Genomic DNA, 11,880 nt, shown 5'->3' with positions numbered 1-11,880 from the left:
ATGGCTTCACCAATGTCCCCTGGGACCCCACCTCCCCAGAGCCCTGCCCCACTATGAAACATAGAGACAGGCTGGGGGTATGGATCCACCTGCCAAAGGTCATCTCCAGTAGAACAGAAGCTAGACTTTCACCTTCTACACCCCATAAAGAGCTTTTTAAAAAATCTTTATCTGTGGGATAGAAACAGTCAGAAATTGAGAGGTAAGGGGGTGATAGAGAGGGAGAGAGACAGAGAGACACCTGCAACACTGCTTCACCACTTGTGACGCTTTTCCCCTTCAGGTGGGGGCCAGGGGCTCAAACCTGGGTCCTTGTGCACCGGAACATGTGCACTCAACCAGGTGCACCACCACCTGGCCCCAATAAAGATCTTTCTTTGGTCCATACTCCCAGAGGGATAAAGAACAGGAAAACTTCCATTGGAGAGGATGGCATGCAGAACTCTAGCGGTGGAAATGTGTGAAATTGTACCCCTCCTATCCAACGGACTTGTCGATCCTTACTAAATCAATCAATAAATGAATTAAAACAGATGCTTCTGAGAGACTCCTGAGGGAGGTTAGCTGGCAGACCACAGAGTGAGGCTGTTACCCTCTCTCCCTCCCCTCTCTCATTAATAGATAAATCTTTAAAAGGAAAGATGCCCTTGAGAAGACAATGTAGCAGAAATCAGTAATGAGAAATGAAAGGGAAGAGGTATTAATCTTCATGTTTCCCAGGCATCCATTAAATCACCTTGCTTTACTTAGGTTGGTTAGATTTTAATTCTTAACACTTAAAAAAAATAGAAAATTCATTACACATCACTTGGTCAACCCAGGAATGACTCCCAGTTGACTATTTATATTGTCATTCTCATTTGAAACTACTTTTGATAACATGCACAAGGATCCACATTTAAGCCCCTGGGCCCCACCTGCAGGAGGGAAGTTTCACAAGGAGTGAAATAGTGCTGCACGTGTCTCTCTGTCTCTCTTCCTCTCTCTCCCCCTTCCCTCTCAATTTCTCTTTGCCTTATCAAATAAAAAACAAATACATAAATAAATAAATATTAAAAAGAAGCTATAAGGGGGTCAGACAGTAGCACTGCGGATGGCGCTAAGCACAAGGACCAGTGCAAGGATCCCAGTTCGAGCCCCAGCTCCCCACCTGCAGGGGGGTCACTTCACAAGTGGTGAAGCAGATCTGCAGGTATCTCTCTGTCTCTCCCCCTGTCTTCCCCCTCCTCTCTCCATTTACCTCTGTCCTATCCAACAACAATGACATTAATAACAACAATAATAACCACAATAATGATAAAACAAGGGCAACAAAAGGGAAAAAAAAAAACAGCCTCCAAGAGCAGTGGATTTGTGGTGCAGGCACCAAACCCCAGCAATAACCCTACCGTGGAGGCAAAAAAATAAAAAAGGTTATACTCGTGACCAGACTTTCAATAATTATGAATAGAACCTGATAAGTTGCTGTCATCTAGTGATTATAATCAAATGTCCTTACCAGTATGGAATTCTAACAGTGGACTGAGGAAATAGTACAATGGTACCAGACTTACACAGCTGAGGCCCCAGATGTCCCAGCTTCTATTCCTGGCACCACCACCACAAGTCAGAGCTGAACTCTTTGTCTCTACCTCTCATATTTAAATAAAATGAAATAAATATTTTAAAAGATCTATTAGTTACACATGAAGCAAAATCATCTCTCCACTTTCCCAACAATGCTGCGGCAAACATACTGAAGACAAGGTTTTGGATCTCCTTTGTTTGTTTGTTTCCTCCATGGTATTTGGTGGGGCTCTGTGCTGGCACTATAAATCCACTGCTCCTGGCGGCTATTTTTCCATTTTATTGGATAGGACAGAGAGACATCGAGGGAGGAGTGGGAGATAGACATCTGCAGATCTGCTTCACTACTTGTTAAGTGTCCCCCCCGCCCTGCAAATGGGGAGCAGGTGCTCAAACCCAGATCATTGTGCTGGTTCTTCGGCTTCATACTATGTGTGCTCCACTGGGTGTGTCACCATCCATCTCCTAAGATTTGCCTGTTAAAAGATGCGATCAGGGGAGTCAGGCGGTAGTGCTGCGGGCGGGTTAAGTGCACGTGGCACAAAGCACAAGGACCAGCGTAAGGATCCCGGTTCAAGCTCGGGCTCCCCACTTGTAGTGAAGCTGGTCTGCAGGTGTTTATCTTTCTTTCCCCCTCTCTGTCTTCCCCTCCTCTCTACGTTTCTCTCTGTCCTATCTAACAACAACAACATCAATAGCAACAATAATAACTACAACAACAATAAAAAGCAAGGGCAACAAAAGGGAAAATAAATTTTAAAAAGTTAAAAAGATGTGATCAGATAAGAGCTAAGGTCTTTATTTCCTTCATTGAGGGAGTTCAACAAGAGGCATCTTAGTTTCAGCCTTCAAAACTATTAAAATAATGCAGTTTTCAATAACTGCATTTCCCCTGAATTAAGAGTAACTGGACAGATTATGCCTAACTTGGCTTTTATTTTTCTGCACAATCTTTGGAATTATAACTTGAAAAGCACACTTTTTTTTTTTATCTGCAAATGGTAACTTATCAAATTTGCCTTTGTGATATCCAGAAATTACCGCCCCACATTTCAGTTACATTCTGCATAAGACTCTCAAGTTAGCTATAAGAAATTAAGATAGAACAAGTTACATCTCCTTTCATATAGAAGATTAGGATATAAATACATTTTTAAATAATTTAAAATCTTCCATTAAAGAATGATTTCCAGTGAGCTCAGTGCTTCCTGTCCAACTTCACATCCTTGTAATAAAATAATTATATGAACAAAATCCAATCATATTTAGTATTGTGAGGTGATTTTCATCTTAGACATAATGATTTAAATCATAGTGATGTCTGAATATTAGAAAGTTTGAGTTTATATCCCTACTTCTCTTGGAGTTTTCAAATTCTACTTCCTCAGACCATTCTAGACTTCTTCTCTTGTTATCAAAATCTTTTATCATTATTACTCTTTGTAAGAACTTTTAGGATTGAAAGAGAGCTTTCTTTCTTTTTTAAAAATTTCTTTATTGGGGAATTATTAATGTTTTACAGTTGACAGTAAACACAATAGTTTGTTCATGCATAACATTCCCCAGTTTTCCATATAACAAACAATACAACCCCCACTAGGTCCTCTGTCATCCTTTTTGGACCTGTATTCTCCCCACCCCCATCTCCACCCCAGAGTCTTATACTTTGGTGCAATAGGCCAACTCCAGTTCAGGTTCTACTTGCGGTTTCTCTTCTGATCTTGTTTTTCAACTTCTGCATGAGAGTGAGATCTTCCCATATTCATCCGTTTCTGACTTATTTCATTTAACATGAAATTTTCAAGCTCTATCCAAGATCGGCTGAAAATGGGGAAGTCACCGTTTTTAATAGCTGAGTAGTATTCCATTGTGTATGTATGCCACAACTTTCTCAGCCACTCATCTGTTGTTGGACACCTGGATTGCTTCCAGGTTTTGACTATTACAGATTGTGTTGCTAAGAACATTTGTGTACACAGGTCTTTTTGGATGGGTGTGTTAGGTTCCTTAGGATATATCCCCAGGAGAGGAATTGCAGGATCATAGGGTAGGTCCATTTCTAGCCTTCTGAGAGTTCTCCAGACTGTTCTCCACAGAGGCTGGACCAATTTACGTTCCTACCAGCAGTGCAGGAGGAGAGCTTTCTTCATGGAAAGGGTTAGTACAGGACCAATTCCTAAAAGGCATGTTCTTAGCTCATATTTTTTCCTTTATGGTTTATATGATGAAAACTCTTCAATTGGGCATTTAATGAACGTTTGATCCAAAGACAAATTTGTAAAACAAGTTTTGTGTTTTTTTTTTTTTTTTTGGTTTTGTATTAACTTATGGCAGTATTGCATTAGAACATTATGTAGGTGTCAGGTGTGTGTCATTGAAAATCAACAGGTGTGTCCCCTGTGGCTGATACATACCCTTACACCCACCTCAGAATTACCCCTTCTCCTCTGGCAATCACTAGTTGGTCTTAAAATTCCAACATCTATTATATTACCTTATTAATTTCATCTGTTTGATTTTCTTATATGCCATATACAAACAAAATTATAATGTCCATTTTTCTCTTTCTGGCTTATTTCACTCAGCATAATACCCTTCAGCTCCTTCCATGTTGTTGCTAATGGCTAGACAGGCTTGTTCATTGTTCTTGCTGAATAGTGTCAAACTAAAGACATAAACCAAGCTTCCCATCCATCCATCAAACAGTTCTTAGGCAGTTTGCAGTTCGTGGTTATTATAAATAAGGGTGCAATAAACATAGTGGATCTATTCTTCAAATCATTGCTTATTTGTTTTTTACAATCTGGGGATAAATATGCCAAAGTGGAATAACTAGATTATAAAAAATTTCAAAACAGCAATCAAAATATCACCTTGGGGGCAGGCAGTAGCACACCAGGTTGAGTGCACATTTTACCATGCTCAGTCACTTAAGTTATAGTCCCTGATCCCCACCTGCAGAGGGGAAGCTTCTCGAGTGGTGAAGCAGGTCTGCAGGTGTCTATCTCTCTCTCCCTCTCCCCTTCCCTTCTCTATTTCTTTCTGTCTAATCCAATACAAGTTTAACTATTAAAATTAAAAAATAATAACAACAATGAAAATGGCCACCAAAGGGGGTGTATTCATAATGTCGGCACTGAGCCCCACCAATAACATTGGTGACAATAGAGAGAGAGAGAGAGAGGGAGAGAGAGAGATATGACCCCTTGACTGTGATCCCTCTTCCCTCAGACTCCTTTGCTCTGGTGCAATAGACCACACCTGGTCTACAGGAAAGGAAAGTGGTGGAATAGAGGCATACTACTATACGATGGTGAATAGGGAGCTGGGTTGGAGGTGGGAGTACTTTACAGACACCTTATGGGGAAATGTAAGCTTGTACCTACGCATCAACAACTGTACCGCAAACCACTAACTGTTCAATAAAGTCTGTACATGTATGTGTGTGTGGTGGGGGAGAATTAACTAGTCCTTAAAAGATAAAGAATCAATGCTGAGGAAGACATAGAGACAAGAGAATTCAAATTTATACACTTTTGACAGGAATGGAAATCGATGAACTCAGTAGGGAAAGCACTATAGAAATTCCAGAAGAAGAAGGAGAAGAAGAAAAAAAAAAGTTTCATTACCACAGGGTTATTACTGGGGCATGGTGTTCGCACTGTGAATCCACCTCTCCTGGTGGCCTTTTCTTGCCTTTTCATTATTCTATTTTTTATTCATTTTCATTTTTTATTATTTAGATTTTCTTTACAAAATTTTTATCTTTATTTATTTGATAGAGATAGTCAGAAACCGAGAGGGGAGGAGGAGATAAAGAGGAAGAGAGGCAGAGAGACACCTGAAACACTGATTCACCAAAGCTTTCCCCCTGCAGGGAACCGGGGCTCCAATCAGGGTCCTTGTACATTGTAATATGTGAGCTCAACCAGATATGCCACCACTTGACCCCATTTATTTCCTTTTTTCTTAGATAGGAGAGAAAGAAATTGAGATGGGAGAGGAAGAGAGAAAGTGAGATAACTACAGACATGCTTCATCACTTGTGAAACCTCCTCCCTTCAGGTGATGAGCTGGCCCGCAAACCAAGGTCTTTGCACCTAATAATGTGCTCACACCACCTCCAGTCTCTAGGAAAAATAGTTTTTAAACTATTGCTTATAGTATTGTAAATATCCCTCCCCAGTTATATCTCAACTCTGCTACTGACCAGTCAGGAGACCTATGATTTCTGGCCCACAAAATGGAAACAAGAGCATTTGGGAAGAAAAAGGGATTAATTCTGCATGAAAGACAAATGAGATAATACGTTTTTAAAAATTATCTAGCATAGGGAGTCGGGCGGCAGCACAGTGGGTTAAGTTCAGGTGGCGCAAAGCACAAGGACCGGCTGAAGGATCCTGGTTCGAGCCTCTGGCTCCCAACCTGTAGGGGAACCACTTCACAGGCAGTGAAGCAGGTCTACAGGTGTCTATATTTCTCTCCCTCTCTCTGTCTTCCCCTTCTCTCTCCATTTCTCTCTGTCCTATCCAACAACGACGACATCAATAACAACAACAGTAATAACTATAACAATAAAACAACAAGGGCAACAAAAGGGAATAAATAAAATTTCTTTTAAAAATTATCTAGAATAACACCTGATACTTATTTTTTAATTAATTTGTGTTTAGAGTTATTTAAGGCAAATTTGGTTAGTTTCACTACCAATAGCTATTGGGAATTGACTCTTTCCATGTTGTAAACTTAGGAGTTTTCTTGAATTAGGTCAACATAAACTTCTCCCTCAAAGCAAGGAAAATCCCTCATCTGATATACAGGTAGGATGCAAATTAACTCCTAAGACTGCCTTAAAGTTGCAGCTTATACTGACATTTGAACAAATGATTAGCTTGGACTTAACCCCAAAATAATTTGCACAGTCTAAGTCCCTGTTTTGTAAAGTAGTAAATGTTTATGAAAGCACATAAACTCTAAGTAGAAAAATATCCATGTTGACTGGTGTGAAAGTGGACCCCAGGAGAAGTGGAATATTTCTCAATTCACAAAGGATATAAAACCAAATTAAGTAAAATGAAAAAAGACAAAAACCCACATTGTAATACCTATTTACATTTGTCAGGATTCCATTAACAACTATGTCCATAGCTTAATATGAAACTAAGTACCAAATACAAAATAACTATATGCTCTTAAACATGAAATTAAAAAAAAGAAAAAGAAACAAGCAAAAAGAATAGAAAAACTAAGATACTTTATTATTCACTAACATGTAGTATTAGAAATATGGAAATATAGACATAATAAAGCACTCACTTCATGTCAGAATTCCCTTTAATGGGAGCACCAGGTGAAGCACATATAGCACAGGGATCAAGGATCCCGGTTCCAGCCCCTGGCTCCCCACCTGTAAGGGGAGTTGCTTCACAACTGGTGAAGCAGGTCTGCAGTAGTCTGTCTCTCTCTCTCTCTCTCCCGTTCTATCTTCCCCTTCTCTCTCCATTTTTCTCTGTCCTATACAACAGCAATAACAACAACAAAAAAAAAAATGGGGAAAAATGGCCACCAGGAGCAGTGGATTCATAGTATCTTAGTGTAGGCACTGAGCCCCAATGCTAACCTTGGAGCCAAAAAAAAAAAAAATTCCCCTTATGTAATTTAAATATATATATATATTTGGTTTTCAAGACCCGGGGTTGCAATTTAACTAGTTTCATTTCTAACCAAAATATTTGTACTTTTGGTTGTCTGAGCAATTCTAAAGAAACACTGGGGTTGAGAAGTGTTAGGTGAAAGCCTAACTGAACTCAGTTCAATTGCCAGGGCTTAAATACTGGCTCTGTTTGTGATCATTGCGGAGTATACTCAAGCTGAGTGGATCCAACACCTGGCTGCTTTGATATGTAATTGATTACCGATGCTTGGCATTATGGTGATTCTTAAAATTCTGTTTATTTCTGAAAAATTTTCCTAAAATATCAAAATAATTAAGCTTTCACTGTGTCCTGTCATATCTATGTCCTCAGTGTTCTCAGTACTACTAGACACGCCACACGCTGTGTGGTTGACTATTGGGCCAAATGTGGTGTGAAATATTCACTAATCAATGTCGTCGCTTAGTGAGTTGTTGTTTTTTAACAAGTGAGGATTAGTCAACAACAGCCTACCTTGCCACTTATTTTGAATTTCAGAGTACTCACCTGACACAATAAGAAATCATTTTCACATTGCTGCAATGTGTACCTTCCCATCATTTTAAATTTAACTTAAAATTCATTTGTAACCTAATGTTTAGAATCATGTCATATCTCTCTCTCTCTCTCGCTCACTCCTTTTAGAAACATGATTAAAAATCATTTAAAGTAATGTGATGAATCAAGGTTAATGAAAAATTTAATTGTGTTCAACTCATGGGTGTAAGTATATCTTTGATATGTGAAAACTATACCACTAAAATGCAAGGTCTTCTAACCAATATGAATATGTGAATGAAACAGCAGAAATGGAGTTTCTTTTATTAATCTAATGTAAATAATCCAACAAAAGTTCATTTCAAAATCACTTTTGCTAATGTTGTGAAGAGATTTATTCTTGTGTGAATATGTAACAATAATGGATTAAGTATATTATTTCTCCATTGAAATATATATCCTTTTAAAGGTGCTTGGAAAGTTTCCTCTTTTGAAATAGACTTTATTATGAAATCTGTATTAAGTATAAAATAATTCATTTTAGCTCAATGAAGAAAAATAATCATAACCACATTTTCTAGCTAGCCCAACTTGAACTTCAACTCAAGATGAACAAGTTATTTAATCTCCCTTTGACCAGAGTTTCCTCATCTATAAAACAGACACATTAAGATTGGCAAGATCAGTCACCTGGGTTGCCTTGTGCATGAGGCAGGTTCAACCCCCCCCCACACACACACACCACCACCACCACCACCACCACCACCACCACCACCACCACCACCACCACCGCCACCACCACCACCACACTAGGAGCAGTTTCAGTCCTCTCTTTGTCTCTGTCTAATGAAAAAGTTGGCCCAGAGTAATGAAGCCTTGTTTACAACAACAACAAAGATAAAAGAGCCATTTATAGTGCTTACATCATGGAATCATATAAGGAGCTAGTGAGATAGCCCATGCAGGCTATGTATATACATATCTGTAAAGGATAGGTTCTAAAGAAGCCCCATAGCCCCCACCCCAACAAACAAATTCCTGTAGGATACCTCCCGCCATTGCTGTGGGTAGGCCCTGTGGCTTATTTCTTGCCAAAAGAATATATAGCAAAGGTGACATAGCAAAGTATAGCAAAACAGAGTATGGCAAAGGTGACATAGCAGCAGCCATTTGGAGAAGAGATTCTCACAGGCTTCAGGGAGCAAGAGGCCATATTGGAAAGGTCTACATAGAAAGTAAGTGGGGGGAGTCCACAGCGGGTTAAGCGCACGTGGCGCAAAGCGAGAGGACCGGTTTAGGGTCCCACCTGTGGGGGAGTCGCTTCACAAGCAGGTCTGCAGGTGCCTTTCTCTCCCCCTCTCTGTCTTCCCCTCCTCTCTCCATTTCTCTCTGTTCTATCCAACAACGACAACAATAATCACTACAACAATAAAACAAGGGCAACAAATAGAATAAATAAGAAAGAAAGAAAGGAAGGAAGGAAGGAAGGAAGGAAGGAAGGAAGAAAGGAAAGAAAGAAAGAAAGAAAGAAAGAAAGAAAGAAAGAAAGAAAGAAAGAAAGAAAGAAAGAAAGCGGGGTGGTGGTAGCGCATCGGTTGACTGCACACATTGCCATAAGCAAGGACAGAGATTGGAGCCCCACTCTCCACCTTCAAGGGGGAAGCTTCATCAGTGAGGAAGCATGTCTACAGGTGTCTTCCTTTCTCCTTGTCTATCCCCACCCCTTTTCCATTGCTCTCTGTCCAATCAAGTAAAAATGAGAAGAAAAAAAAAAAGGAAAATCTAGCCCTCCAGAGTAGTGGATTCGTAATGTCGGCACCAAGTCCTAGTGATAACCACTGGATGCAAAATCAATAATAGTAGTAGTAACAACAACAACAACAGTAGTAATAATAAAGAAGTGAACCGTATAATCTAGTTGAAAGCCAGTGTAAAACTGAGGCTTTCAGTTTGGCACTGAATGATGTCAACCACTACATGAGCTTAGCCACAGACCCCTCCCCAGTTGGTCCTGTGATGAGAGCACAGTCCCGCTTACATCCTGACAAAATCTTTTGGAGACACTAAGGCAGGAAATCTGATTAAACTATGTCCAGACTCTGAACCCCAGAAACTAGAATTCACACACACACACACACACACACACACACACACACACACACACAACACTAATATCTACCCCTACCCTCCAATGACAATTCAACGAACATCAGCAACTCTTGCTTTTATCACTACTATTGCAGATTATTAATCTGAATGCAAAATATTTAATTTTTATTTTCTAGAAACTAACCAAAGTTTACATTTTTTTTCTTATGGGACTTTTCAAAGCTGTAATTTTTCTATTCTGAATGTTCGATTTCCTCATGAAAGCATATGGTCACATTTCTTTCCCATTCAAATTACTTTTCACAAATGAAGTATGGAGAGGAGGCAATTGACAGGTAAGGATTTTCTTCTCTTTCAGAATTCACAGTGGGAATCCAAATACCATGGCTAGAAAAAAACAAAACCAACCTCCTGACTTCAGAGATACAATGTGTTTCTAATGACTGTTACTTTGTTCCTGGGTATGAAAAGAGAAAAGAAACAACACCAAAAAAAAAAAAAAAAAAACAAGGTATTTGTGGGAGTAGAGCGGTGGGTTAAGCACATGTGGCGCCAAGCATTAAGACTGACATAAGGCTGCAGGTGTCTATCTTTCTCTCCACTCTCTGTCTTCCCATCCTCTCTCCATTTATCTCTGTCCTATCCTACAACAATGAAACAACAAGGGTATAAACAAAAGGGTATAAATAAATAAATATTACACACACACACAAAGGTATTTGTATAAAGTACATTATACAAATAAAAATAGAAATAAAATAAATATAAAGACTATAGGGACCAGGCGCTGGTGTTCCTGGTTAAGTGCTCACATTACAGTGCACAAAGAGCCAGGTTCAAGCCCCTAGTCCCCACCTGTAGGGAAAAGCTTCATGAGTGGAAGCAGGGCTGCAGGTGTCTTTCTGTCTCTCTCCCTCTCTGTCTCCCCTCACCTCTCAATTTCTCTCTGTCTATGCAATAATTTTCTTCTTCTAGCGTTTGCCCTTCTTCCGTAGCCAGTCAACAGCGTCAGGTTGAGCCTGATGTAAAGTTTCGAGACCTCCTTTGAATCTGGAGAGGTGGCAGTCGTTGACTATGTGGGTCATAGTCTGTCTGTACCCGCAGGGGCAGTTTGGGTCGTCTCTGGCTCCCCAGCGATGGAATATAGCGGCGCACTGGCCATGGCCTGTTTGATAGCAATTGAGGAGGGCCCAATCATAACGTGCTAGGTCAAAGCCGGGTTGACGCTTGCAGGGGTCTGTGATGAGGTGTTCGTTCTTTACCTCAGCTGACTGCCAACTCTGTTTCTAAGAGACTGGAACAGAGAAGTTCAGTGTAGGCATAGGGGACCAGATTGGGTGACAAGACTTCAAGCGTTGGACAGGGTGGGCGAAGATATCCGCGTATATTGGCAGGTCCGGTCGAGCGTAGACGTGGGAAATGAACTTAGATGATGCCGCATCCTGACGAATATCTGGCGGGGCAATGTTGCTAAGAACTGGCAGCCATGGAACCGGGGTGGAACGGATGGTTCCAGAAATTATCCTCATGGAGGAATATAATTTGGAAGCGCTCACACCCCATGAGGAGCTGGCCAGTCTTGCAATGATGTTATTCCTCGCGCCCACCTTTGCTGCAGTTTTTATGAACGCATTTGGCAAAGGACAGCCCCTCAACATTAAGTTGGAGGACTCGAAGAGCAGGACCAACAGCTTGAAAGCTGTCAGGAGCTGCTTGTTGCTGGCTTTGAAAGTGACTGGGATCCATGTGGATTCAGTTGGCTAGGAAGGATCGTCAGTTTCCCCAATGAATGGGTACTCACGAGATGCACCACGGGAAGGTCGATCCAATGCATCCCATATGCAATAATAAAGATAAATAAAAAAAATTTAAAAAGAAAATATAAAAGGGGAAATTTGAAAGATAAAATCCTTTCTCCCTTTCTTCCTTGATAGAGAAGCAGAGATAAAGATATATATGTAAGTGCAGCAGACCACAGCACCGAAGCTTCCTTCAGTGTGTTGGAGGCCAGGTT

This window comes from Erinaceus europaeus, chromosome 19 (genome assembly GCF_950295315.1).
Source record: "Erinaceus europaeus chromosome 19, mEriEur2.1, whole genome shotgun sequence".
Classification (NCBI taxonomy): domain Eukaryota; kingdom Metazoa; phylum Chordata; class Mammalia; order Eulipotyphla; family Erinaceidae; genus Erinaceus; species Erinaceus europaeus.
The sequence above is the reverse complement of the archived record's forward strand: the minus strand, read 5'-3'. Positions refer to the sequence as shown.